This window comes from Schistocerca cancellata, chromosome 2 (genome assembly GCF_023864275.1).
Source record: "Schistocerca cancellata isolate TAMUIC-IGC-003103 chromosome 2, iqSchCanc2.1, whole genome shotgun sequence".
NCBI lineage: Eukaryota > Metazoa > Arthropoda > Insecta > Orthoptera > Acrididae > Schistocerca > Schistocerca cancellata.
The window spans coordinates 236040997-236067192 of NC_064627.1; the positions used below are offsets into that span (position 1 = coordinate 236040997).

Below are 26196 nucleotides of genomic sequence, written 5' to 3' on the forward strand. Positions count from 1 at the left end.
GAGATGCTTGAGAATAAATATCATGGAGGCATAAGTTCTTTAGCGACTATCAGATTACAAACAAACAAAACCAAACCAGAAAGAATTATGACAATTCCTTGTTAACAGTAAAGGTGAACAATTACATTCGTACATGAACAAATAAAACGTATCTGGCGTAGGGGTACGACCACCGACAGATCAAACAGAGAAATGAAGGTATTTTCTTTTACTTATCCACCTACATCTACAAAGATACCTCGCAAGCCACCGCAAGGTGCGTGGTGGAGGGTACTCTGTACCACTACTTGTCATTTTCCCTGTTCCACTCGCAAATAAAGCGCGGGTAATACGACTGTCTGTACGCCTCATTATGAACCCTAATGTCGCGCGATGTGCGTTGGCGGGAGCAGAATTGTTCGGCAGTTAGCTTCAAATGCCGATTCTCTAAATTTTCTGAATAGTGTTTCCCGAAAAGAAAGCCGCATTCCTTCCAGGGACGCCAATCTGAGTTCCCGAAGCATGTCCGTGACACTTAAATTTTGTTCGAACCTCCTCTGAACTCCTTCGACGTCTTCCTTCATTTCGATCGGGTACGGATCGCAAACATTCGAGCAGTACTCAAGAATAGGTCGCACTTTAGTCCTATATACGGTCTCCTTTACAGGTTGGACATTCTTTCCTAAAATTCTCTCAATGACCCAAAGTCGACCTTTTGCCTTCCCTACTACAGTTAAAAAAAATGGCTCTGAGCAAAAAATGGTTCAAATGGCTCTGAGTACTATGGGACTTAATATCTGATGTTATCAGTCCCCTAGAACTTAGAACTACTTAAACCTAACTAATCTAAGGACATCACACTCATCCATGCCCGAGGCAGGATTCGAACCTGCGATCGCAGCGGTCGCCCGGTTCCAGACTGTAGCGTCTAGAACCGCTCGTCATATGCTCGTTCCACCTCATACTGCTTTGCAGCTTTACGCCCATATATTTAAACGACATTACTGTGTCAAGCAGGGCACTAGTAACAGTGTATCCGAACATTACAGGTTTGTTCTTCCTACTAATCCGCATTAACTTGCATTTTTCCACATTTAGGACTAGCTGTTAGTCATCACACCAACTGGAAATTTTGTTTAAGTCGTGATGCATCTTCCTACAATCACTCAACTTCGACACCTTACCGTACTCCACGGTATCTTCAGCAAACAACCGCAGATTGCTGTCTGCCAAATCATTTTTGTATATAGAGAACAACGGCGGTCCTCTCACACTTCCCTGTTCGTCTCTGATGAACACTTGGTGTCGAGGACAACATACTCGGTTCTATTATTTAAGAAGTCATCGAGCCACTCATATAATCTGTGAACTTATTCTACATGCTCGTACCTTCGTTAACAGCCTCCAATGGGGTACCGTTTCAAATGGTTTCCGGAAATCTAGAAATATGGAATTTACCTGTTGCCGCTAATCTGTAGTTCTCAGTGTAACATGTGAGTAAAGGGCAAGTTGAGTTTCCCACGAGCGATTTTTTCTAAAGCCATAGTGATTCGTGGATATAAGTTGCTTAGCCTCAAGAAAGTTTATTGTATTCCAACTGAGAATGTGTTGAGGGATTCTGCAACAAACAGAAGTTAGGGATATTGTTCTGTAATTTTGCGGATCCGTTCTTTTACCTTTCCTATATACTGGAATCACCTGCGCTTCTTTCCAGTCGCTTGGGATTTTGTGTGGGCGAGAGGTTGATAATAAATGCAAACTAGCTGAGGGGCCAATGCCTTAGAGTAGTCTTTATAAAATCGAACCGGGATTCCATCCGGACCTGGTGGTTTGTTTGCAAGTCTTTAAGTTGCTTCCCTGCGCCAGGTATGCTTATTTCTATGTCGTCCACACGGCAGTCTGTCACATGGTCAAATGACACTCATTGTAAGCTATTGTCGTCTTCAGGCCATACGCTGTAGAATAAAAAGCCTCTTAACACATTGCGCAACTATTATGTCCTCTTTTGGAACAGTTATGAAGTTCAGGCAAAACAAAGAGAGGACGGTTCTCTAAAAGTAGCTTAAGATAACGTATTATTATCTGAAAATGGGTGAATACCTTTCCTGCTGCATCGTACAGGGCTCCTATGAAAAGAAATAAATATTTTCACGTTATTAATAGATGATTACACCAGCTCTGATTACTTGCGGTTATTTCAGTGCCGACAGACCGCCGTGTTAGCCCCTGCCAATGGCGTCATTCGGATACGATATGGACGGACATGTCATCAACATACCGCCTTCTTGGCTGCTGTAAGTTTGGAACCGGTATTCAAATAGCTGCGCAACGAGTAACACGGGAGTGAATAGACCACGTTTGACTCTTCTCACCAAGGAAAAGTCCGCCGCCAGTAGCTGCACCGGCACGGTAGCTCAGCGTGTTCGGTAAGAGGGTTAGCAGCCCTCTGTAATAAAAAAAAGAGTTAATCGATCAACAACGAACTTAAACGGATGTCTTACGACGTCCGCCCCTAGCAGATGCAACCAACAAAGCGAACAAAACGAGATAAAAAAAAAAGAGCGGTCAGCGCGACGGAATGTCAATCCTCAGGGCCCGGGTTCGATTCCCGACTGGTTCGGAGATTTTCTCAGAGACTGAGTCTTGTGTTGTCTTCATGATCATCATTTCATCCCCATCGACGCGCAAGTCACGGAAGTGGCGTCAAATCGAAAGACTTGCACCTGGCGAACGGTCTACCCGAAGGGAGGCCCTAGTCACACGACATTAACATTTTTGACCAAGGAAAAATCCATGGCGCTACCGGGAATCTAATTAAGGTCCTTCACATAGCAGACTCGCTGACCACTTAGGTACCGAGGCGGACACAGTTGATTAAGAGAAGAAGCATGTGTTTTTGGTTATGTCTCTAGCGACAGAACATACCTGTGTGTAGAAAGCACTCTCCTTTTTAGCAGCAGTTCCAGTCGTACAACGAATTTCCCCACTCCACTCGTACAGATCTGTTGAAGAAAGAGAGAAACAATGTTAGAGTCTTCATCACTTATCTCGATACATGCAAGTACTTGTTGATTTGTCTACACACTTATTTTGGAAATAAACGTTCTACAGTTGCAGTTTGTTTTTATTTTATTTGTGTGTCTTTCAGTCTTTGCTACTATATTGCGCATCAGAATTAAAGGACCACTTTTTCGAAATCCCGTAATTCCCACCCACTTTGACGCTTAAGTTTGAAATTTTGCTCAAAGGTGTCTACAGCCCTCCTCCGTAATGGTGAAAAGCGTGGCGCCCTGCGACGTCGCCCTCTGGCTGGAAGACGCTTCAACGTGTCGTCACACGAGAGAAAGCTTTGAAGTTCGTGTGAGGTGTAAAGTGTACTGATTATGTCACATTGCACCAGACTTCACTGCTATTCTGCAATGCCACCGTGGAAGTGTCACACGGTGAGAAGGTCGTCACAGCCCTTTTTACCCAAATATTGACTCCTCTGCGATGGAGGTTAGAACCACGACGCCCAGCATTGAAACCACGCAGTTTTCTTATGAGTGGCCGAGAAAAACATTCCAGACACACCGACGGTCAGAATCGGCACGAAAAGGCCTCAGGGGGAGGCATAGAGCACTACAATGAAAGCAGTCCTTTCTATGGGGCGTTGATTCCCTCACAGTTCTCGGTCTAAATCGACAGTTCGGGTTGCCAGAGCGACAGGAAAACTTTCCTGACAACTGGAGAGACCGTCGGATGTTTCAACTCCTCTACAAGGTGAAACGTCCCCTTAGAACAAATTATACACGACTGTGCTTAACCTGACACACAATATTATTTAGCGCAACGCAATCTGACTTTCAAAAATCCCTACAAAAGAATGGCCCTGACTAACATTAACCTATACCTTTCACAAATCACTTACCTCACAAAAATCTTCGTTACTGGAACTACTGCAATACAGCGAGCGCCACTACTGCCAGCTAAATAAAAGATTCAAACTACTGAAGGCACTAACTACTGATAGGGATAGTTAGCAAATGAAAGATTTTAATAGAGAACAAACACTGTATTTACCTTAATATCATCATATATATAGCAGTTCATGACAAATTACAAAAATCCGCCATCTCTCTCCTCACATCCACTACTGCTGGCGGCTCACCTCCAACTGCGCAACGCTACGCGCTGTTCACATCCAGCTGCCGCTGCCCAATACTACAATGGCAGACAACAATGCAAACTAGCCACAGACTGCACACAGTACAGCCAGTGATTTTCATACAGAGGGCTACGTAACATTGCCAATAAGAAAACATAAACAGCCTACTTACATAAAGAAAACATAAACAGCCTACTTACAAAGGACACTATGGGACTGCAGAGCCTTTAAAAAAGATATGACCTGTTTGCAGCACAACTCGACCACAATTTTTGCTCTGGTGTGCAGTCAGAACCACTAGGGATCGTTCAACACCAGTCAACGAAATTTGTAGGTGGTCTGAAGCAGCAGAGTGTGCTTATGCTTTTTCATCCCTCCTATTTCCCATCCTCCTCCGGCGTGATCAGTGGGTGTTGCGACATTGGCACATGTGTGAATAAAAGGGTAAAGGGTCCTTCTAAGATCCTCTGCTACAGCAAAACCCTCAGTACCAGGCACCCACCAGCCTTTACAGGTGGAACCGATGTCGAGAGTACCAGTCGCCTGAAGGCAGGCTACATTGCTGCTCTTTCGATGCTACAATGCTGCCCTTGCGCCTGATAATAGGCCATCTGGAAACAGTGTTGTCAGTCTGCAAGCGCCTGGGTCTTCGTCATGGTTTCCACTTCTACTGGTACATTTCTAAAACTCTCAAGAGAGGTGGGTGGGTGTCACCCATTTTTGCCAAAACGGGAGGTCTTAGAGAGACCCTTTGCGACTTTATTCATGCATGTTCTGTGGTGTTGGGGGTTGATCTATTATTCTGTTATTCTGCGCAACGGACTAATCTGAGATGTACCCTTTACCCTGTGGTTCCTGCAAGATGCAATTTCCATCCCCACACTACTACAGAAGTCAGACAGACTCCCCTAACGTTCTAAAGAGAAATGTGCTGAAAAACTTTCAGCAATAAATATCTTCTGGAGTCGTCCGCTGTAAGGAAATGACACAAAAATTCACAAAATTTCTTGCGTAACTAGTGGGATAGTTGGGTACTGGAGTAGTGCTAGTTAGTGTAAGAAAAACATGAAACTAACGAAAGTTATAATTTATTTTGCAAAAATTCAGAGAAATCACAATGACAATTTTAGTTATGAATTGAACAAGTTATATCCTGGTTCTTTTCGGAATGTGAAGTTACCTTTCAATGATAGGATTCGCTAATGAAATTTCTACACAAAGTTTAAGATGCTTGTTGCCTTGGTAGAATGGCTGAGAGGCGCGCCTACTCAACTTGAATAATTATTGTTTAGAATGTTGTTAGGTACGGTCGAGGCTGTCGCATGTGAAATGCAGTGAAGTGTACTGTTGTGGAGGTAATATGGGGCTCGCAATAGCTGTAGCGCACAATACCGTAAGCTGTGATGACTGCTGTCTGCGCCGCTCGCTGCTGACATTTAGATAACTCTCATTCTATCTGAATTGACCTTCGCCAATCAAACTCTCACAATGCCTTGATGAAGTCAAGGATTCCTATTCGCCCCTAGTCTAACTATTGGCGTGGTACACCGGTCAGATAACCAGTCCACCGCGATGCCACTCAAAATTCGCTCGCTGGCGTTTAACTATAGCTCTGTCCGTTCACACCGCACAATAAGTGTGTCGGCCAACACAGTGAACAATGCTTAATCGCAAGGACTCAATATAGAGTCGCCCTTTGATTCGCTCTCGACAGAGGTGCTCTCCCAGTGAAGTACTGAGGAGAGACTTGTTCCTCGCTCTCTCGAGTACACGTAGGAGCGCGCACGCTCTTGTTACGTGTTCTCGCTCCAAGAGCGACAACGGAACGGCGCCTCTCCACGCCAGACATGAAGGGGTATATCTTTCGGTCTCTTCCACTATTCCTTCACCTCAAGGCGTCAGAAATATCGTCTGCCAATCAGCATTGCTCTTCTAAAACGGGAGAATGACGTTTCGTTTAAGGCGACCAATCCGGAATCTTGTAGCTTTGGCGTTTGGCGTTTGCTGTCTCCCTGTGAAAATCTCTGAAACTGCGTGCTATGTGTAAAGAATGCGTAGGTTGGCCGCTCCCACACAATGTAGCGGAATTTGCTTTTAAGCCGAACACGAGGTGTTCCCCCTTTCCACTCGGGCCAATACTGTCCTCTACGGGCAGTCACTGGCCGACATGGGCTGATGGGCTGGGTCGTCCTCTGAAGGGCCTGGCGTCCCATTGTGCGGCCTCTCTCATGAACTAAAAGCCTCTGTGACCGTCGTGTCTGGAATGTATGTGTGCACGCCAGCCTCGAGTATTTCAACCATGGTGCGCTCACTTGTCAATTGCATATCGTTTACATGAATTTATACAACATTGACTTTGTCTTATCGAGCTTGGGTTCGAATGAAGCGTCTTGATGTGCGGAATATGATTGTAAGAGCGGAGTATGTAAGCACTGAAGGTCAGGAGACCACGACGTCTTACAATGGATTATGTCGCATTTCCCTGTGATCACTCACTAGAGGACACAAAATAGGAGCACTGCAAAAGCATAAGAAACTTTTGCTGCTTCGGATCACGTTCAGATTTCGTCGAATGGTTCTGAATGGTTCCTAGTGGTTCCAACTTGTACAAGAAAGCAAAAATTGCAGTCGTGCTGTGCTCCAAATGGATGCGATCACTTCCGATAGAGATGCAGCGCCAAAATATCCTTAGAGAAGGACTGAAACATCCGAGGGTGTCATTAGTGCCTAAAGATGTGAAGAACATCTTCTTGTTGCTTATCGCACTGGGAACTTTCCTTTTTGACCTCAAAATGTGTGGGAACCAACGTCTCAAGGAGAGAAGTGGTTCCATCGACGCCCTTTACGCCACACCCTGCAGCCTTTTCGCGTCTATTTTGAGCGGCGGTGTGCCTGGAATGTTTGCCTCGGCCACTCATAAGAAAACCGCGTGATTTCAGTGCTGGGCATCGCGGTTCTGGCCCCCATCACAGAGGCGTCAAAAGAAGGGTTGAAATGGACTGTGACGATCTTCCGATCGTGTGACACGTCCACGGTGGCATTGGGCAGAACTGTGGTGAAATTTGGTGCCAATGTGACATCGAAGTAGAGAGTATATAAAATGTAGACTGGCAATGGCGAGGAAAGCGTTTCTGAAGAAGAGAAATTTGTTAACATCGAGTATAGATTTGTACGGAGCGTAGCCATGTATGGAAGTGAAACATCGACGATAAATCGTTTGGACAAGAAGAGAACAGAAGCTTTCGAAATGTGGTGCTACAGAAGAATGCTGAAGATTAGATGGGTAGATCACATAACTAATGAGGAGCTATTGAACAGAATAGGGGAGAAGAGGAGTTTGTGGCACAACTTGACTAGAAGAAGGGACCGGTTGGTGGGACATGTTCTGAGACACCAAGGGATCACCAATTTAGTATTGGAGGGCAGCGTGGAGGGTAAAAATCGTAGAAGGAGACGAAGAGATGAATACACTAAGCAGATTCAGAAGGTACTGGGAGATGAAGAAGCTCACAGGATAGAGTGGCATGGAGAGCTGCATCAAACCAGTCTCAGGACTGAAGACCACAACAACAACAACAACAGTGACGTCATTAACGTACCTTACACGTCACTTGAACTTAAGAGCTGTGAGCTTTTTCGCATGTTCGGCACCTTGTTCTCTTGAAGCGCCGTCATTTCGCGTATTTCTCTCACCGCACCGTCTCCCATTCGACTTTGAAAGAAGTATCGTGGCTATCAAATTTCATTAATTTAAGAAGTGTAATGGTTCGTCAAATTTTACTAACGTGAGGGGACGCACGATAAATGTAGCATACAGCCAGTGGATAGCAGAGCGAGTGTAACTGTCAACACTGAAGAGTCGAAAGTGGCGTGCCACAGCCACGGTCGCTGTCGAAACGATGATATTTATGTATGCAGTAACAGTGGCCACCAGACGGCAGCATCCACGGAAATGGTAGCTGCCTTGCTTGAGAATCATTTTCAAACGAGGTTGAACGTTTCCAGAAATTAGGAAGACCTTCGGTGGCATCGGGGGAGAGCACACCGATAGAGGACCTCACCAGAAGTCACTGAGAAATCAGTATGTAAGCGACTTATGCACAGGATCAAGGCAGTCGCCGTCAGTACCATGAAGGAGTGATTACCAGGAAGCAGCTAGTACAACAGGCGAGTCGTCGAGGGCAGTGTGCGCTGATATGAAACTTCCTGACAGATTAAAACTGTGTGCCGGACCGAGACTCGAACTCGGGACCTTTGCCTTTCGCGGGCAAGTGCTATAACTCCGCTAATCTGCCAAGAAGTTTCATATCAGCGCACACTTCGCTGGAGAGTGAAAATCTCATTATTGGGACATAAATTGTATCCTTAAGTGTTTGCGCCTTATTCACTTCCTTCAAAACCGACAATTTCTCCTTTCCGTTCCAAAATCATCTAAGTGCCCTAGGAGACTTTCTCCCTCTCACTCTATTAAAGATAATTTAGTAGACTTTAGCCCACATTGTCATCAACATCAGAATTGTGCCACCCAGGCGACACCTTCGCCTAAAGCTAGGATGAAACCCGTGCCAGGATGCGACACAAGTATTCACTAAAAATAGTTGGCTTTATTTTTATAAAAGGTAGGTAGATCAATTCGTTGGATTCATAACTAACACCTTACTATATCATCATCATTATCATCATCATCATCATTTAAGACTGATTATGCCTTTCAGCGTTCAGTCTGGAGCATAGCCCCCCTCATACAGTTCCTCCATGATCCCCTATTCAGTGCTAACATTGGTGCCTCTTCTGATGTTAAACCTATTACTTCAAAATCATTCTTAACCGAATCCAGGTACCTTCTCCTCGGTCTGCCCCGACTCCTCCTACCCTCTACTGCTGAATCCATGAGTCTCTTGGGTAACCTTGCTTCTCCCATGCGTGTAACATGACCCCACCTTCTAAGCCTGTTCGCCCTGACTGCTACATCTGTAGAGTTCATTCCCAGTTTTTCTTTGATTTCCTCATTGTGGACACCCTCCTGCCATTGTTCCCATCTACTAGTACCTGCAATCATCCTAGCTACTTTCATATCCGTTACCTCAACCTTGTTGATAAGGTAACCTGAATCCACCCAGCTTTCGCTCCCATACAACAAAGTTGGTCGAAAGATTGAACGGTGCACAGATAACTTAGTCTTGGTACTGACTTCCTTCTTGCAGAAGAGAGTAGATCGTAGCTGAGCGCTCACTGCATTACCTTTGCTACACCTCGCTTCCAGTTCTTTCACTATGTTGCCATCCTGTGAGAATATGCATCCTAAGTACTTGAAACCGTCCACCTGTTCTAACTTTGTTCCTCCTATTTGGCACTCAATCCGTTTATATTTCTTTCCCACTGACATTACTTTCGTTTTGGAGATGCTAATCTTCATACCGTAGTCCCTACATTTCTGATCTAGCTCTGAAATATTACTTTGCAAACTTTCAATCGAATCTGCCATCACAACTAAGTCATCCGCATATGCAAGACCGCTTATTTTGTGTTCACATATCTTAATCTCACCCCCTTTTCAACATATGATCCATAAATAATATGAACAACAGTGGAGACAGGTTGCAGCCTTGTTTTACCCCTGAAACTACTCTGAACAATGTACTCAATTTACCGTCAACTCTAACTGCTGCCTGACTATCCATGTAAAGACCTTTAATTGCTTGCAAAAGTTTGACTCCTATTCCATAATCTTGTAGAATAGACAATAACTTCCTCCTAGGAACCCGGTCATATGCCTTTTCTAGATCTATAAAGCATAGATAGAATTCCCTGTTCCACTCATAACACTTCTCCATTATTTGCTGTAAGCTAAAGATCTGGTCCTGACAACCTCTAAGAGGCCTAAACCCACACTGATTTTCATCCAATTGGTCCTCAACTAATACTCGCACTTTCCTTTCAACAATACCTGAGAAGATTTTACCCACAACGCTGATTAAAGAGATACCTCTGTAGTTGTTACAATCTTTTCTGTTTCCATGTTTAAAGATTGGTGTGATTACTGCTTTTGTCCAGTCTGATGGAACCTGTCCCAACTCCCAGGCCATTTCAATTATCCTGTGTAGCCATTTAAGACCTGACATTCCACTGTATTTGATGAGTTCCGACCTAATTTCATCAACCCCAGCCGCTTTATTGCACTGCAATCTATTGACCATTTTTTCCAATTCCTCAAATGTGATCCTATTTCCATCATCATTCCTATCCCATTCTACCTCGAAATCTGAAACATTGCTGATCGCATTTTCACCTACATTGAGCAAAATATTCCCTCCATCTGCCCAAGGCATCCACAGGATTCACCAGCAGTTTTCCTGACCTGTCCAAAATACTTGTCATTTCCTTCTTACCTCCCTTTCTAAGACTGCTAATTACACTCCAGAATGGTTATCCAGCAGCTTGACCCATAGTCTCCAACCTGTTTCCAAAGTCTTCCCACGATTTCTTCTTGGATGCTGCAATTATCTGTTTGGCTTTGTTTCTTTCTTCAACATAACTTTCTCTGTCTACCTGGGTTCTGGTATGTAGCCATTTTTGATACGCCTTCTTTTTCCTTTTACAGGCTGCCTTGACTATATCATTCCACCAAGCTGTTTGCTTCATCCTACTTTTACACACTACTGTTCCAAGACATTCTTTAGCCACTTTTAGTACTGTGTCCCTGTACCTTGTCCATTCCTTTTCCAATGATTGTAATTGACTACATTCAACTAACTGGTATCTTTCTGAGATCGCTGTTATGTACTTGTGCCTGATTTCCTTATCCTGAAGTTTCTCCACTCTTATCTTCCTACATATGGACCTGACCTCCTGCACTTTCGGCCTCACAATCCCAATTTCACTGCAGATTAAATAATGATCAGTGTCATCAAAGAATCCCCTGAATACACGTGTGTCCCTCACAGCCTTCCTGAATTCCTGATCTGTTATTATATAGTCAATGACAGATCTGGTTCCCCTGCCTTCCCAAGTATACCGGTGAATGTTCTTATGTTTAAAAAAGGAGTTTGTGATTACTAAGCCCATACTGGCACAGAAATCCAAGAGTTGTTTCCAGTTCCTGTTGGCCTCCATATCCTCTCCAAATTTACCCATAACCTTTTCATACCCTTCTGTTCGATTTCCAATCCTGGCGTTAAAATCACCCATGAGCAGAACACTGTCCTTGTCCTTTACTCTAACAACTACATCACCGAGTGCCTCATAAAAACTATCCATCTTATCTTGATCTGTCCCTTCACAATGCGAATATACTGACACAATCCTAATTTTCTTGCTAGACACTGTCAAATCTATCCACATCAGTCGTTCGTTTACATACTTTATTGCAACTACGCTGGGTTCCATTTCTTTCCTGATGTAAAGCCCTACACCCCATTGTGCTATTCCTGCTTTGACTCCTGACAGGTAGACCTTGTATTCTCCCACTTCCTCTTCTTTCTCACCCCTTACCCGAATGTCACTAACAGCTAAAACGTCCAGCCCCATCTTACTTGCAGCCTCTGCCAGCTCTACCTTCTTCCCAGAGTAGCCCCCATTGATATTAATAGCTCCCCATCACATTACCATTTGTTTGCCAAGTCGTATCTTAGGAGTCCCTGGTTTTTCAGTTAGAGGTGGGACTCCGTCACCTCCAAAGGTCCGAGGCATTTTGGTCTGATTGTTGCCAGCATCATATTTAAAGTACCCGGAAAGCAGGTCGCTAGCCTTACTTGCCCCGAGTCCCATTGGGTTTTACCCCTAACGGCTGAGGGACTAACCGGTGGATTTGGTAGTCTTTGCCGTATGAGCACAAAGATGACCACGACTCAGAATATGTCCGAGATGCCCAGCCTTACTCCAAAGTAACTGATATCCCGACTGTCGGGACCACTTACTTGGCCACTCATACGTTGCTCGTGGTTCATGAACTAGGACATGACTACAGGAACCCACACCATGAACCACACCTTACTATATCTTTATCATGAAATCGCACAGTTAGTCAAGTACCTGCATTTGATTGACAAGCGTTTTGTTCAAGAAGTGATGGTGTGTAACTTGCTGTTCGCTACGTTGTGGAGGTTAAAAAAAAGTTTTGATCTTGGAAAGGCAAAGGAATGTGATGCAAAAGCATTAGTACCGCATGTTGTTGCAGCCGGTGGCAGATAGCGTCAGTTGCACATAGAACAAGTGTTTGTTTCTGCTCTCCTCAACCATTAATACGTTACGTCAGTCATTGATGAACTTCCGACGACGATGGATCCCATTTATTTGACTTTGAGGATTCTTAATAGCTGATATCGATGACAACAACATCGGGGAATTCTCCAGGTTCATCCTGATGAATCACAAAACACAATCATTTGAAGTTCCTGTTTGAAAGGCTAACGAGCAACAAGGGAAAGTTTTTAAATTACCGTAAGTATCGACAAGATGCGCTGTCGTCAGTTCAAGATACATCTGCAACAGTGTAAGTCTTCCCATTATTTTTTACTTTGATCTGTGAGTCCATAAGAGTATATGATCCATGTTTTTGATGTCCCGAATATGTGAATAAATGAAATCTGATTATAGCGGCCGTCACGAAAACAGGCACCTTAAGGTCATCTCACCATTGCCAGTTGTGGTAATTTCATGTGTTAGTAACTATTCCGAAAAAAATGTTTGACATCTCCATTTTTAGTCTACAACACGATGCAGTACTTTCTAAAAGAAAATTATTGCCAGTTACTTCGGAAAAAATTAAAAACTAACATGTTAGAAGTAATTTTGAAGAACAAAAATGTTTTACTTCATCCTGTTGGTAAAATAGAACCATAGAACCACTGATATATTTTTACTGAAAAAATATATGAACGTTCTCAGAGATTATAGTTACGTGTAACACACGATTTTTTTGTGAAAACGTAAATTATTTCGAGATAAAAAGTAAAATTCGGTAAGAGGTGCGGAACTGTTCTGTCTGTGCAACAAAAAATGTCGCTGATGAATTTGCGTTCTGTTGGACCTTGTAAAAACTTCCAGGGAGAGAGTCGTTCAGAAATTTATAAAATTAATTTTGGTAACGTCTGAGACATCGTTATTGTGTCGTGCCACGTATGAACGCATTTTATTTGCGAGAGACTGTGTGCGCTGCATCGCGCTAATACTTGTATGTCGCCGCCAGGACTTCTCTTCCGACGGAACGCCTTAATACAACAGAGAATGTTCCATGCCTCCCGAAAATTTTTTGTTTACAGCTCTTACTGACCCTTCGAAACGGCCTTGCCGCCGTGGCTACACCGGTTCCCGTCAGACCACGGAAGTTAAGCGCTGCCGGGCGTGGCCGGCACTTGGATGGGTGACCGTCCGGGCCGCCATGCGCTGTTGCAATTTTTCGGGGTGCACTCGGCCTCTCGATGCCAATTGAGGAGCTACTAGACCGAATAATAGCGGCTCCGGTCAAAGAAAACCATCATAACGACCGGGAGAGCGGTGTGCTGACCACACGCCTCTCCTATCCGCATCCTCATCTGAGGTTGATACGGCGGTCGGATGGTCCCGATGGGCCACTTGTGGCCTGAAGACGGAGTGACTGACCCTTCGTCACTGCATACATGATCCAAATCACCGATATTAGCAATACAAAATTACTGTAAGGATTTTCAGGCAATATCTCTGTACAGTTTTGTGAAAGCAAAATTTTATCGATGTATACTACGTGATCATTGTACTCAGAAGCAATAAGTGCATGGTACACAAAACTTCGCTTTGTGGCTACACCATTACGCTTTCTGAATCAAAAAACTAGTGAGCGGAGAAGACAAAGAACGCAGGTCTCTCAGCCAGAATAATATTTTTCACCCTGAATTCTAGCCAGCGGATAGTCTCATCGGTCATGCCATCTAAGTACTGTTCCACGCACTAACCTTTTTGTCAAAATCGTCAAATTCCTTAGATTTCCGTTTTCATTTATACCCTTTCCTTGGTGAATCAAAACACATCTTCACATCTAGAGATTCTACAAACGTTACTGCACTGTTAATAAGGGATACAGTCGATTCCAAAACACAAGGTTTTTTGTCATTTTATGAACTTGGGCAAAAATTGTATTATTGCTGCTTTCTTCATTGTCAGCCAGATCAGTAAAAAAACTGCAGTATATTCGTTATAAGAATTTTAGATTACTTTCGAAAGTCTTTACGCCCTTTACAGAAGCCCTTGTTTCTTTATTTCGCTCACTACCAAACATATGTCAACGCACCGTTTCACGGAAGAACGAAACCACACTTGAACACACGATATCGGAAGGAAACATTGAACATTCACCTGGCGCTGGACAACTGCACTGCCAACAGTGTGGCAATAAAGCTATGAGACTGACGAATCACAGCGCTTAACGTCTGTGGACTGAAAGTAGCGGGTGCGACCTTGAGGAATCTATTTTTGTAACGTCCACTCTAACTGTTTCTATGGTTCATTTTGGAAAGAATTTTCGGATAGGGCAACGTAACGATTAAAGGGGATTTGACAAGCGTTAAATATAGACAAAACTGAGACCACAATACTTACAAAAGACTTCACGCAACTACTCACTATCCACCCGGCCACCCATCCATCCATCCATCCATCCATACATACATACATATAGATCACAAGTTATAGATGTAATTTCTGCGATGAAAATGATTTTACAAACTGTATCACGTAACATTTGATTAGCTGAGATAGCCTGAGATAGTGTCATAGGAGAATTTGATCTCGAAGCCTCCATCTCTGCAACCACGTGTCTTGAATTTCAGCAGTAACACCAACTTCCCTGCGTAGTTGAAAACATTTGAAATAAAAACCTCATTACTGCTCTTAGTATCTTATTCTCTCTCGGCTGTAAATGCCGCTAATGCGAATATAGTGCATTCGAGAACGTAGCTCTTCAATGAACAGCTGTAGAGATATGCAACAAGCGAAAATTTAACTTGAACAAAGACCAACGGGAGTGAAAAGTAAATAAGTAAGAATCCCAAATTATAGTCACTCTCAATATATTATTCGGTAATTGAATGCAACTTCTCATGTTTCATATACAAATCCCATTCAGCGAACCACATGTCTTTACACGACCATCCATATACAATAGACGAAACAAAATCACCATAGACTAACAATGATGCTCAAAACACTGATGGGTGGAAGAGCACTGAGATAAGTTACTTGCAAGCTTGGATGGCGTAATAAAAATTGGACATTGGTCCTCATAGCTTCTAAGGAAGCTGTGAATTTGAACAAAGACCAAACATAACAGACATCGACCGCATGAAATACGACAGCAAAGTAGCTTGCGTAAAGAAATATAGTGTTCCATAATCTGAAGAGCCACTTAAAGTACAATCACGTAAATGCAGCGTAAGCGTGCGAGTCAGCAGTCATCTCACCATAATCCAGAACGAAGTCGCTTCAATGTGCCAGTTTCACTATTGAAAGACAAAGCGTCTATCATCCTCACAACCAGTAAGCAGAAGTAGAGAGTACTTCTCGAAAGAACAGACTTTGTTGACGATCCACAGCTGTACGAAATAATTCGAAGTTTATTCGCTCACTGCAAATTATTTGACATCAGCTGTGATAGATGTTCTACCTGTTAGTGCAGTGGTTCCCCAGCCGACGGAAGTGGCCGAGCGGTTCTAGGCGCTACAGTCAGGAACCCCGCGACCGCTGCGGTCGCAGGTTCGAATCCTGCCTCGGGCATGGATGTGTGTGATGTCTTTATGTTAGTTAGGTTTAAGTAGTTCTAAGTTCTAGGGGACTTATGACCACAGCAGTTGAGTCCCATAGTGCTCAGAGCCATTTGAACCATTTGAAGTGGTTCCCAGCTTGGGGGTAATTACCCTCTGAGGGTAATACGAAAATTTCTGAGTGGTAAAACCAAAATAGGGTCAATGATGATTTAATGATCACTATGATTATTCTTTAAAGTTATCACCATTATCATTATTATGGTACTCTCTAATATGTATTTGATCATAATATTCATCAGCCATTTGACATCAACTGCTGGATAAAAGCCTTCTCTAGATACTTCCATGCATTGAGGTCTTGAGCGATACGAATCCCTTTTTACTCCTGCATATTTCCTATTCTCATCTACATGCCTTTCTTTACTTTGTCTTCTCAGTCTTTTGTTATTTCTTGGAATCCAGAAAAGATCTACCTTTGGCCATATACCATCCTTGCTACTGTCCAGCCCGCCTCCATACTTTCTGATCTCTATCATAGTCTTGCACTCTAGTTTTTTCCGTAAACCATTTACCTGCTGTACTGTCTCTCCAAACAATTTGTATCTCTCCACTGGTCTTGAGCATCTCTCAAATTTTGAACGGTTTTCGTGTTAAAAGGTCAGGTTTCATTGTCATGACTAAAATCTTGGTATCACTAATTATTTGTAAACAATCAGTTTCATACGCAATAAAACGTTCATTTTGAAATTTTATTTATTTTATCAACAGTATGGGAGGTCATTTTTCTCTTGTGTTTATTTCTTTTGCTGTCCATCCAGTGACAGTAGTTATAACTAGTCGTCGTCTAATAGTGACTATTTTTCTGATTTGGAAAACTCGCGTGTAAATATCTGAGTTGTAAGACCAGTTTCTGTGAGAGAAGGAATGTTCCTAGACAGTGAAATTCGTGCAAAAGCACAATTTCTCGGATCTCTGAAAGCCAACATACTCCAAACAATTTCCTTGAAGCAGAAATGGTATTATTTTAGCGGAAGGTCGGTGTTTAGCAGTAACTATTAATGGAAGAACTCTTCAGAATACCGATTCCATTCCCAACAACTTACAAGTGTGAACTTAGGCCTCCGACTACGGTAGCAATGAAAACAAAAGTGAAGAACTGAATGAACCTGGCAGATGGCTTACTGTGTGCAGTGGTGGACACCAAACCCAATATAAAAAGACGCATTATTTTTTGTTGTAGTGAAAAACGTAGAAAATTTGGGAGTTTCAGTTGCTTCATCATTAACTCTGTATTATAAATCGCTGGGCAGTTAAAAAGAGGAATTTTAATTATTTTTAATCCAATGTTTAATTAGGTTCCAAACTCTTTTCGAATTACTGGATGTTATCTCGTTTTGAGGTAATGGTCTAAGAAAGGTAGGGAACCACTGTGTTAATGGCATATGAAACTCTGTGTCGGATGATTATGTTGGTGAGCATTATGTCATGAATATAGGTGACTATGGCATAAGGATATAGACATTGTGACATATGTAGTTTTCAGTCGGTTTGAGAAGCGTGCACGGATAGCCGAAGTGCTCAAGCCTACGTCTCACGACAAGCGGAAAATCAGGTTCGCATCCAGGTGTGGCACAGATTTTCATACGTCATTAGTAGGTAGTACATCTGTAATTAATGCAGCTGATGTCAAAGAATTGAGTCAGTGAATAAATTTTGAAGAAGACAGCGTCCAGCCGAAAAGTCAGCCTTTCTATGTCGATTATGCGATCTTGCGAACTGATTCTTTGCTATTGGCTGACTAGCGTCAAAGCTGACAAGAATTTCTAAGACCTAACTCACAGTTTGCTCCCAGTGACGTACTACTCCAGCAGACAGCCAGATGACTGCAGGTTCTTTGAGACAGACAAGTGCCTATTGATGAGCTCATGAATACACAGCATGAAATTTGTCTAACGCCAGACGACTTTCAATCTCAAGATCGAAACTGTATTCAGACTATGCTGGCGATTACAGTGTACTAAGCAATATTCTCGATATAGCTGTTCCAGTATTTAAGAGATGATCACATTTAATGAAAAATTACAGGTTTGAAGACAACCTCACCATCGTAAAACTGCTGTAAACTGCCACAGCAGAAACAGATGTTGAAGATGAGCTCATTGTCTGTGGGTTGATTGGATTAATATTTTTTTTCTTGCTCTTGAATCTGAAGTGAATGTATTTTATGTGAAAGCTGCTATGTGAGTCTCTCTTTCAGAAAATCCTGCATTACCTGCAAATCTCTCTTTCCAAGCGTTAATCCTGACTGGCGGGGTCTGCTTTGGTGGTTAATCGGATTTGGCATGTTAGCTGTAAGGGGTGACCAATGTCCTTCCTGCTGCCACCCCATAACCCCCCCTCCCCTCCCCCTCCCGGGATGGAATTTGTGTGCCCCAACTGTCTGCGTCTAGTGTAATCCGTGGAATAGAGCGAAGGTGTTCAGATGTCTGTGAGCCTTGACACTGAGGCGGAACGTGGGAACTAGCCCAGTATTCACCTAGCAGGATGTGGAAAACCACCTAAGAACCACATCCAGGCTGGCCTGCAGACTGAAACTTTGTCGTTAGTCCGCCGAGCGGATTCGAGCCGGGCCGGTGCTCCTACCTGAGACCTAGAAGCAGTGTGTTAGCGGTCTCGGCTACCCTGGCGGGTCTGCATTACCTGCAACTATTATGAAAAAAATTGCACTTCTGGTTATGGTCGTATGATCATCAGACTTGTAACAGAATATTGGTGCAAAGACTGGAATTCAGGAACCGTATGCCACCAGCTCTCTTCCTCTTGTCGGTCAAATTGTGGCAATGAAAATTTCTTCCACTATCAGGATTCGAGCAGGCTACATCCAACTGTGTTTGAGACCACTTCGGCGGAAGCACTCCATCTTCAGGCCATAAGTGGCCCATCGGGACCATCTGACCGCCGTGTCATCCTCAGATAAAGGATGTGGATAAAGGGGCATGTGGTTATCACACTGCTCTCCCGGTCGTTATGATGGTTTTCTTTGACTGGGGTCGCTACTATTCGGTCAATTGGCATCACGAAGCTGAGTGCTCCCCGAAAAATGGTAACAGTGTATGACGGCCTGGATTGTCACTCATCCAAGTGCCGACCACTCCCGACAGCGCTTAACATCGGTGATCTGATGGGAACCGGTGTATCCACCGCGGCAAGGCCGTTGCCTACTTCTGCTGAAGAGGTTGCTGGTAAAAAAATGTATTACCAGTATCATCATGCAAATCTCAAGTAGTGGTGTTTACTCGCAAATGTGTGTGCAGCATCTTGCTCGGGGTGCACTCCCTCTCTACAAATATCGTCCTGTTTGGAGCGCTGGTGCAATCCCAGTTACATTATGTGATCAATAGTATCCGGATACCTGCCTGAAAATGACTTACAAGTTCGTGGCGCTCTCCAAAAATACACTATCGTATGATGTATTACCTATCAGCCTGTGAAACGAACAACTGTAAATAAAATTTTTACGTGACTCTTCAACGAGAGAACTTTTTGAACAAATGAACTATTACATAAAAAAAGCTGTGAGTACCGGTCGTGAGTCGCGCTTCGGTAGCTCAGATGGTAGAGCGCTTGCCCGCGAAAGGCAAAGGTCCCGAGTTCGAGTCTCGGTCGGGCACACAGTTTTAATCTGCCAGGAAGTTTCATATCAGCGCACACTCCGCTGCAGAGTGAAAATCTCATTCTGGAAACATCCCCCAGGCTGTGGCTAAGCCATGTCTCCGCAGTATCCTTTCTTTCAGGAGTGCTAGTTCTGCAAGGTTCGCAGGAGAGCTTCTGTAAAGTTTGGAAGGTAGGAGACGGATACTGGCAGAAGTAAAGCTGTGAGTACCGGTCGTGAGTCGTGCTTCGGTAGCTCAAATGGTAGAGCGCTTGCCCGCGAAAGGCAGAGGTCCCGGGTTCGAGTATCGGTTGGGCACACAGTTTTAATCTGCCAGGAAGTTTCATATCAGCGCACACTCCGCTGCAGAGTGAAAATCTCATTCTGGAACTATTACATAATTTGTAATTAATTTAGTGTAAAATTATTGTAAGTGCTATCTTGTTGCTTCAGAAGAATGGACTTCAAAATAAAAGGTCAGTATATTAAAATAGTAGCCTAGGGCGTTTGAATACCACCATCACCCCACGGCGAGACACAAGAAAAGCAGTGGCGCCAGATGCAGGAAAGCATGAATACGAGCCCCACAACGAGAAATTGCTCTGAGCACTATGGGACTTAACAGCTATGGTCATCAGTCCCCTAGAACTTAGAACAACTTAAACCTAACTAACCTAAGGACATCACACAACACCCAGGCATCACGAGGCAGAGAAAATCCCTGACCCCGCCGGGAATCGAACCCGGGAACCCGGGCGTGGGAAGCGAGAACGCTACCGCACGACCACGAGCTGCGGCCCCACAACGAGAAACACAATGCTCAGAGTCGGCGTGAACGTGTTAAACGGAATGTTTCCGTACTACCCAGTTTACCAGACGAACCAGCACTTCTGAATTTTTTTCTGAGATACACGCTTCGTGCAACATGCGTCTGTTCGCCAGACGAGAAACGCCGAATATTACGAGTAATAACACGTTCATGACAACGATGCGAATACAGTGTCCAGATGACCGAGCGAGGTTGCGTGGTGGTTAGCACACTGGACTCGCATTCTGGAGGACGACGGTTCAAACCCGCGTCTGACCATCCTGATTTAGGTTTTCGGTGATTTCCCTAAATCGCTTCAGACAAATTGCGGGACGGTTCCTTTGAAAGGGCACGGTCGGATTTCTTCTCCATCCTTTCCTAATCCAGTGGGACCAATGACATTGCTGTTTGATACCCTCCCCCAGATCAACCACCCAACCAATGTCCAAATACATTTAAAATGTTCTCTGACAAGTACAAAATATCTGATGCAACGTATGTAAATTGCTCTTTCTTTTGTCTTGATGCCCTAGAAAAACGGTCATATCGTGCATAAGACTAGGAAGCTGAATGACCAATTTTCCACCAGCACCACTATTATCCTCTCATCAGTAGATGCAAAAACTGTCAAATTAATCCAGTATTTTAGTGCACAATGTAATCTGCACATATAACTGAGTGCTTATTTCACAAAACTTATTTCTATGGCTTGGAAGGCAATGATGCAATATCTACGTATAGCTCACTGTTCGTCGTACCGAAGCCATTGTGTAGGCAATAGATTATGCCCCAATGTCGGGATGAAACTTGACTGCAAGAAATTTTAATGGCAGACACAAAGAACACATGAGAGCATTGAAGAGTGAATGTATCGACTCCTTATAAGCTGGACAAATAATAGAAGAAAATCACCATGACTCTGCGATAAAAACAGACATGTCCGCTGTATGCTGTGATAACCAAAGAAAGAGGACGCTCGCTCTCCAGGAACACTTCATACAGAGGTCTATAAAGAATAACGAAAACATGGTGAATGAGCATAAAAGCAATAACGGAAGGACAATGTTCTAATGAACTAATTGAGAGATTACCATAAACACCACCGACACTCCCTATCCACCCCAACAATCTATTATCCAGCTACCCACTACAGTCACTATGATTTCTCAATGAACCCTGCGGGAAGGTCAAGTGCACTCTGCAGAAAGCAAAGTTATGTCCAGCGAAATGTCTAATCGTGACATACAGGCAACTGGAACTTATATTATGCTCATCGATGACCTAAGGAAGGGCGAATGGAAACACGGAAAGAACAATGACCATCAAAATAAGTGAGTAACTGAAGTCAGTAGTAAGATAACCTAAATGTGAAACTTCCTGGCAGATTAAAACTGTGTGCCAGACCGAGACTCGAACTCGGGATCTTTGCCTTTTCGCGGTCAAGTGCTCTGCCGACTGAGCTACCCAAGCACGACTCGACCCGGTGGTGGGTCGTGTGTCGTGCTTGGGTAGCTCAATTCGAGTCTCGGTCCGGCACACAGTTTTAATCTGCCAGGAAGCTTCATATCAGCGCACACTCCGCTGTAGAGTGAAAATTTCATTCTGGTAACCTAAATGTGATGCCAGGAAACACCACTGTCTCACAACAAAATATATGTAGCTAAAAAATTGTCTTTTATTACGTATACCACTGATGATACCTAATATGAACAGGTGAAGTATGTTTGGCTGGAAACAAATATTCAGTTTGCAAAAGATAGAGTTGTTTTGTTCTTACACACATGAAAACAATTATTGAACTGTAGAAGAATGGTATCAACAATTAGATAATTTCTATTATTCTTATTTTTTAGTTTCCTCATTAACCTAAAATAACACTGTTTGTTGGCTGTACTACAGCGACCTGTTAACAGCTACTATGTTCTGTGTACGTGCCTACTAATTTAATCATCAAATGTACCACTGATCTGCCGATTGTCGAGCCTGTGATCTATCGCCTACGTGCGGGAACGCAAACCTGCTTTGACAATCTAGGAGTGCACATTGCCTGTTGATGTGACTTCGTGACTCACCACGCTGTCAAATGCCTGACTGACGTTTAATAAGTTTTTTACCTGTCAGTAAAGTTTTTGTTGTATAGAAATTTTGACTGAAGCTTTTGGACTTTTTTTCCACACTATTTAGGATAATGTTGTTGATAAGTGAACGGTGCCACTTACAAAGAGGCCTTAGAGCTGCAGGCGATTTCGCTACCCTCATCGACAAAATGTAAGGCAGTTCTGTAGGCGAGACTGTACCGGCGCTCTATGGTGGCGGCTTGGGACGTAAATGTATTTGAACTGAAGAAATCGATTTCGCTTTCACACTGTAGCAGTCTCGGTAACAAAGGGAAACCAACGCACCCTCCATTTCGGAGAGGACGTGACCGGACTGCAGCGCCTGGTTCGCCTTCGACAGCTCTCTGCGTCCAGTGCTTCTGGTGCAGTAAGAGCAGAGCCAGCACCGAAGTCTACAATATTCAGTAGAGCATGCTTGCAGTTTTCCGAATCTCTTCAAAGTGTGAAATCGAATAGGAGGACGAAAGTGTAAGAATAGTATTCATTTCAGTTTTTGTTGCAACTATATTTCAGGTTGCGTTCTGTTGCAAGTAACGCGCATATCCATTTTGTTTAATACTCCGACGCGACTGCAGTTCCATTTTGACAATATTTTAACGAGAAAGGCCGCCGTGAAGTACGTGGACTGTCTTTGTCCACAGAGCTCGTTATTCTTCTCATTTCCACAATATTTGTTTTTGAACTCGTCGCCAAAGATGGAACAGACAGCGCTGCTGAAGAGAACCCATCTTGTGGATTCATAATTGCACATCAGCATTGTACAGAACTGTACAGACGTACCGACAGCTGCTGCATAAATTGATGACATTGCAGCAGCAGTTTTTTTGTCTTTCACATCATCTTCACATACCTTATAACGGATCATGTTAATTTTTTTCTTTCTTCTTCTTTTCCTTTTATACCCATACAGGCAAACGTAAATCAGCGAGTAGCCTTGTGGCAGGGATAATGTACTGCTATAAAAAAAAGAGAAGGGATACGCTCTTCAATTGATTAATTTTTTTCTATAAGTGGAAGGGGGGGGGGGAGACGTATGACTAGCTCCGCCGTGCCAGTATTGTTTAAAAATGTGTTTTATGACCGTATATTAAAAAGTTTTATAAAAGCTATTAGGAAGGGAAGTTTATTTATGTATATTTACGTCAGTAACACCCATCTGTCCATCATTTCGCCCGCGCCCGGAATCCTACATCATGAGGTTCGATGCAGACAAGAGGAATTTGCGCGAGCAGCGGAGGGGCGATGCTGTATCGGCTTTGTCAAAAGCAGCACTACGCACAGTGGAATTACTGTGAAGAAGTACGTAACTTTAAACGATGAATGTTGGTCTTAAATGTATTGACACCGAAGGTCTGTTGATATGAGTACCAGTTTAAGTTCACACAGGATATGTGTATCTCCCAATTTCTTTCAACTATTCTTTCCAGTCAGTTAATTTTTTTCTAATTGTTCATGAAGCAATTATTAATCAGTTTCTATTATTTTGCCCGTCCACCTATACGACACTATTCTACCTGAAAATTAACACATACGAGAAAACTGAATTCGTGGACTTGGGTGGAATTATGGTTTGTAGCAGATAATATACATTAGTAATACTTACAAACAAAAAATCACAACATTGTACATATGTTAACATTATGATTTCCAAAGACGTCTATCACGTCACTCGGAATGATATATCCTTAAAAATCTCATTTGAACAAAACTTCCACATTAGCCATCTTTAATGGTTGACACGAATTGTAAGTGTAAACGACCTGATTATAAACACGTACTTAGAACACACTAGTGTCGCTCTTTTTGGTATGATATGACGTAGATGGTCTGGGTGAGCGTTCTAGTGAGTATATTTAGTACGTGGTAGCCACCTAAACATTCGTCTGTTTATTATCCTAGTCTATTTAGCCTTGCAACCTTAATGCCTGTGCCATTTGTAGGTGTTACTCGTATATTATCTTACTGACTGTTTTTTTAAACTAGTTGCACAAGTTGTACTGAGGTTGGTGTAAGTGATTGTCTTACACCGTTACACATCTACGACATTCGCCAATAGTGTATGTTACTTCTATATTGGTATTACATGTTTTTGTTTTGAGACATAAGTAATATCTTTACATATCCAGGCCATATATGACCACCTTCGATACAGAGTGCATGGGTAGATCATAAGTATTTTTTGTGGTTTGTGGTTGTTTACCTCTTTGTCTGGATAGGACCAGTTAGTTTGTGGATTACATACACATTATTAGGTATAATACGATTTTTCATGTGTATGTAATCCTTCTGTACGTCTCGATTCATATGAAGTTTGTTTCACGTTTGATATTACTGGTAACTTACGGTACGGTCTACGGATACTATATATTAGGTGGATGTACATTATTAGTTTCTGACACTTACACAAGCTATATAGTAGTTTTCATGTGATATTTGATTTATGGTAGTACTTGATATATGGATACATTCACACATACTATTATTCGTACATTCACACATACTATTATTCATACATTCACACACACTAGTATCTTGTGGAGGTTTCCATATATTCTGCGTGTATTATATGACACAAGTGGTCCTCTACATTTGGGCTTTTGACACGTTTTCGACACTTATTTTATACGCATGACATGGCCGCATACGGTCTTCACCTCAGAATTTTATAGCTTCACCATGACATTTCTACTGTCATTTTGATATCATTACCTCCATATTGACATTTAGATATTGTTGATGCTGTCCTTTGTAAGGACTTCTTGCACATAGAAGCATATTTCTTTGGATCTCTTATTTTTGATGTTGTTGTAGTTTCCTTCATAAATCTATAGTTTTCTACAGCTGTTTTTGTAGTTTGGTAGGTTACTTCAGGATTTTGCAGTTTAGTGTATTATTCAACTGACCCACTTTAATAATGGAACATTTAATTAATGATTTTAATAAATAGTACACTTGTGCATGGTTTAGAGTGGAAATTTGTTATGTTAATAAAATTCTATTTTTAGGGATGTGGCAATGGATTATCGTTGGTTTTTATCAAATTCACTTATATAGTACTGCTCTTGATTTTTATTCTGTTTCTAACCTGACTTTGTATTTGCGTGGTTGGTAAGTTGATGATGCTGTCATTACGAATGGTTCAAATGGCTCTGAGCGCTATGGGATTTAACGTCTGAGGTCATCAGTCCCCTAGAACTTAGAACTACTTAAACCTAACTAACCTAAGGAGATCACACACATCCATGCCCGAGGCAGGATTCGAACCTGCGACCGTAGAGGTCGCGCGGTTCCGGACTGAAGCGCCTAGAACCGCTCGGCCACTCCGGCCGCCACGCAGTCATTACGGTTCATGCACACGGGCCTAGAAGATAATGTACTGAGTCACCGAAACTGGTTGCAATATAATAAAATAACGTCATAACGACGGCTGTAGGTGATCCATTTTATTACGCAACTTTCCATAAAAGCTGAGGACAATAGCTCACAGGCGACCATCTTCGCCGTTTTCAAGATACTCGTTCCCAGCGCCTGGCCTTAAAAGTCTGTCGCTGATGTCAGTGAATTTTCCCATTTGTGACCCACATCGTCGCTAGAATGATACTTCATTCTTCTCTGCTCGACTCGTATCCTCATCACTTTTCCTTACAGAGTCCCGTGGCTACAACGTCACTCAGCAGCACTCAGTCTCGTGGTGAGCAGTGGCCACCAGGTTTTGGCTCATCAGTACAATGTACACTGATTATGACTACTGCCCACCG

The 26196-nt window shown here is 43.0% G+C and overlaps 1 protein-coding gene across 1 annotated transcript in view; it reads right to left on the reverse strand.

Moving 5' to 3' along the window:
- Nucleotides 1-26196, reverse strand: part of LOC126161575 (glutathione S-transferase-like) — a 370746-nt gene that overhangs the window by 214752 nt on the left and 129798 nt on the right. Inside the window, exon 2 of the mRNA XM_049917515.1 lies at nucleotides 2905-2981. The gene's annotated coding sequence lies outside the window, so the exon portion shown is untranslated. The remainder of the gene's footprint in view (nucleotides 1-2904; nucleotides 2982-26196) is intronic.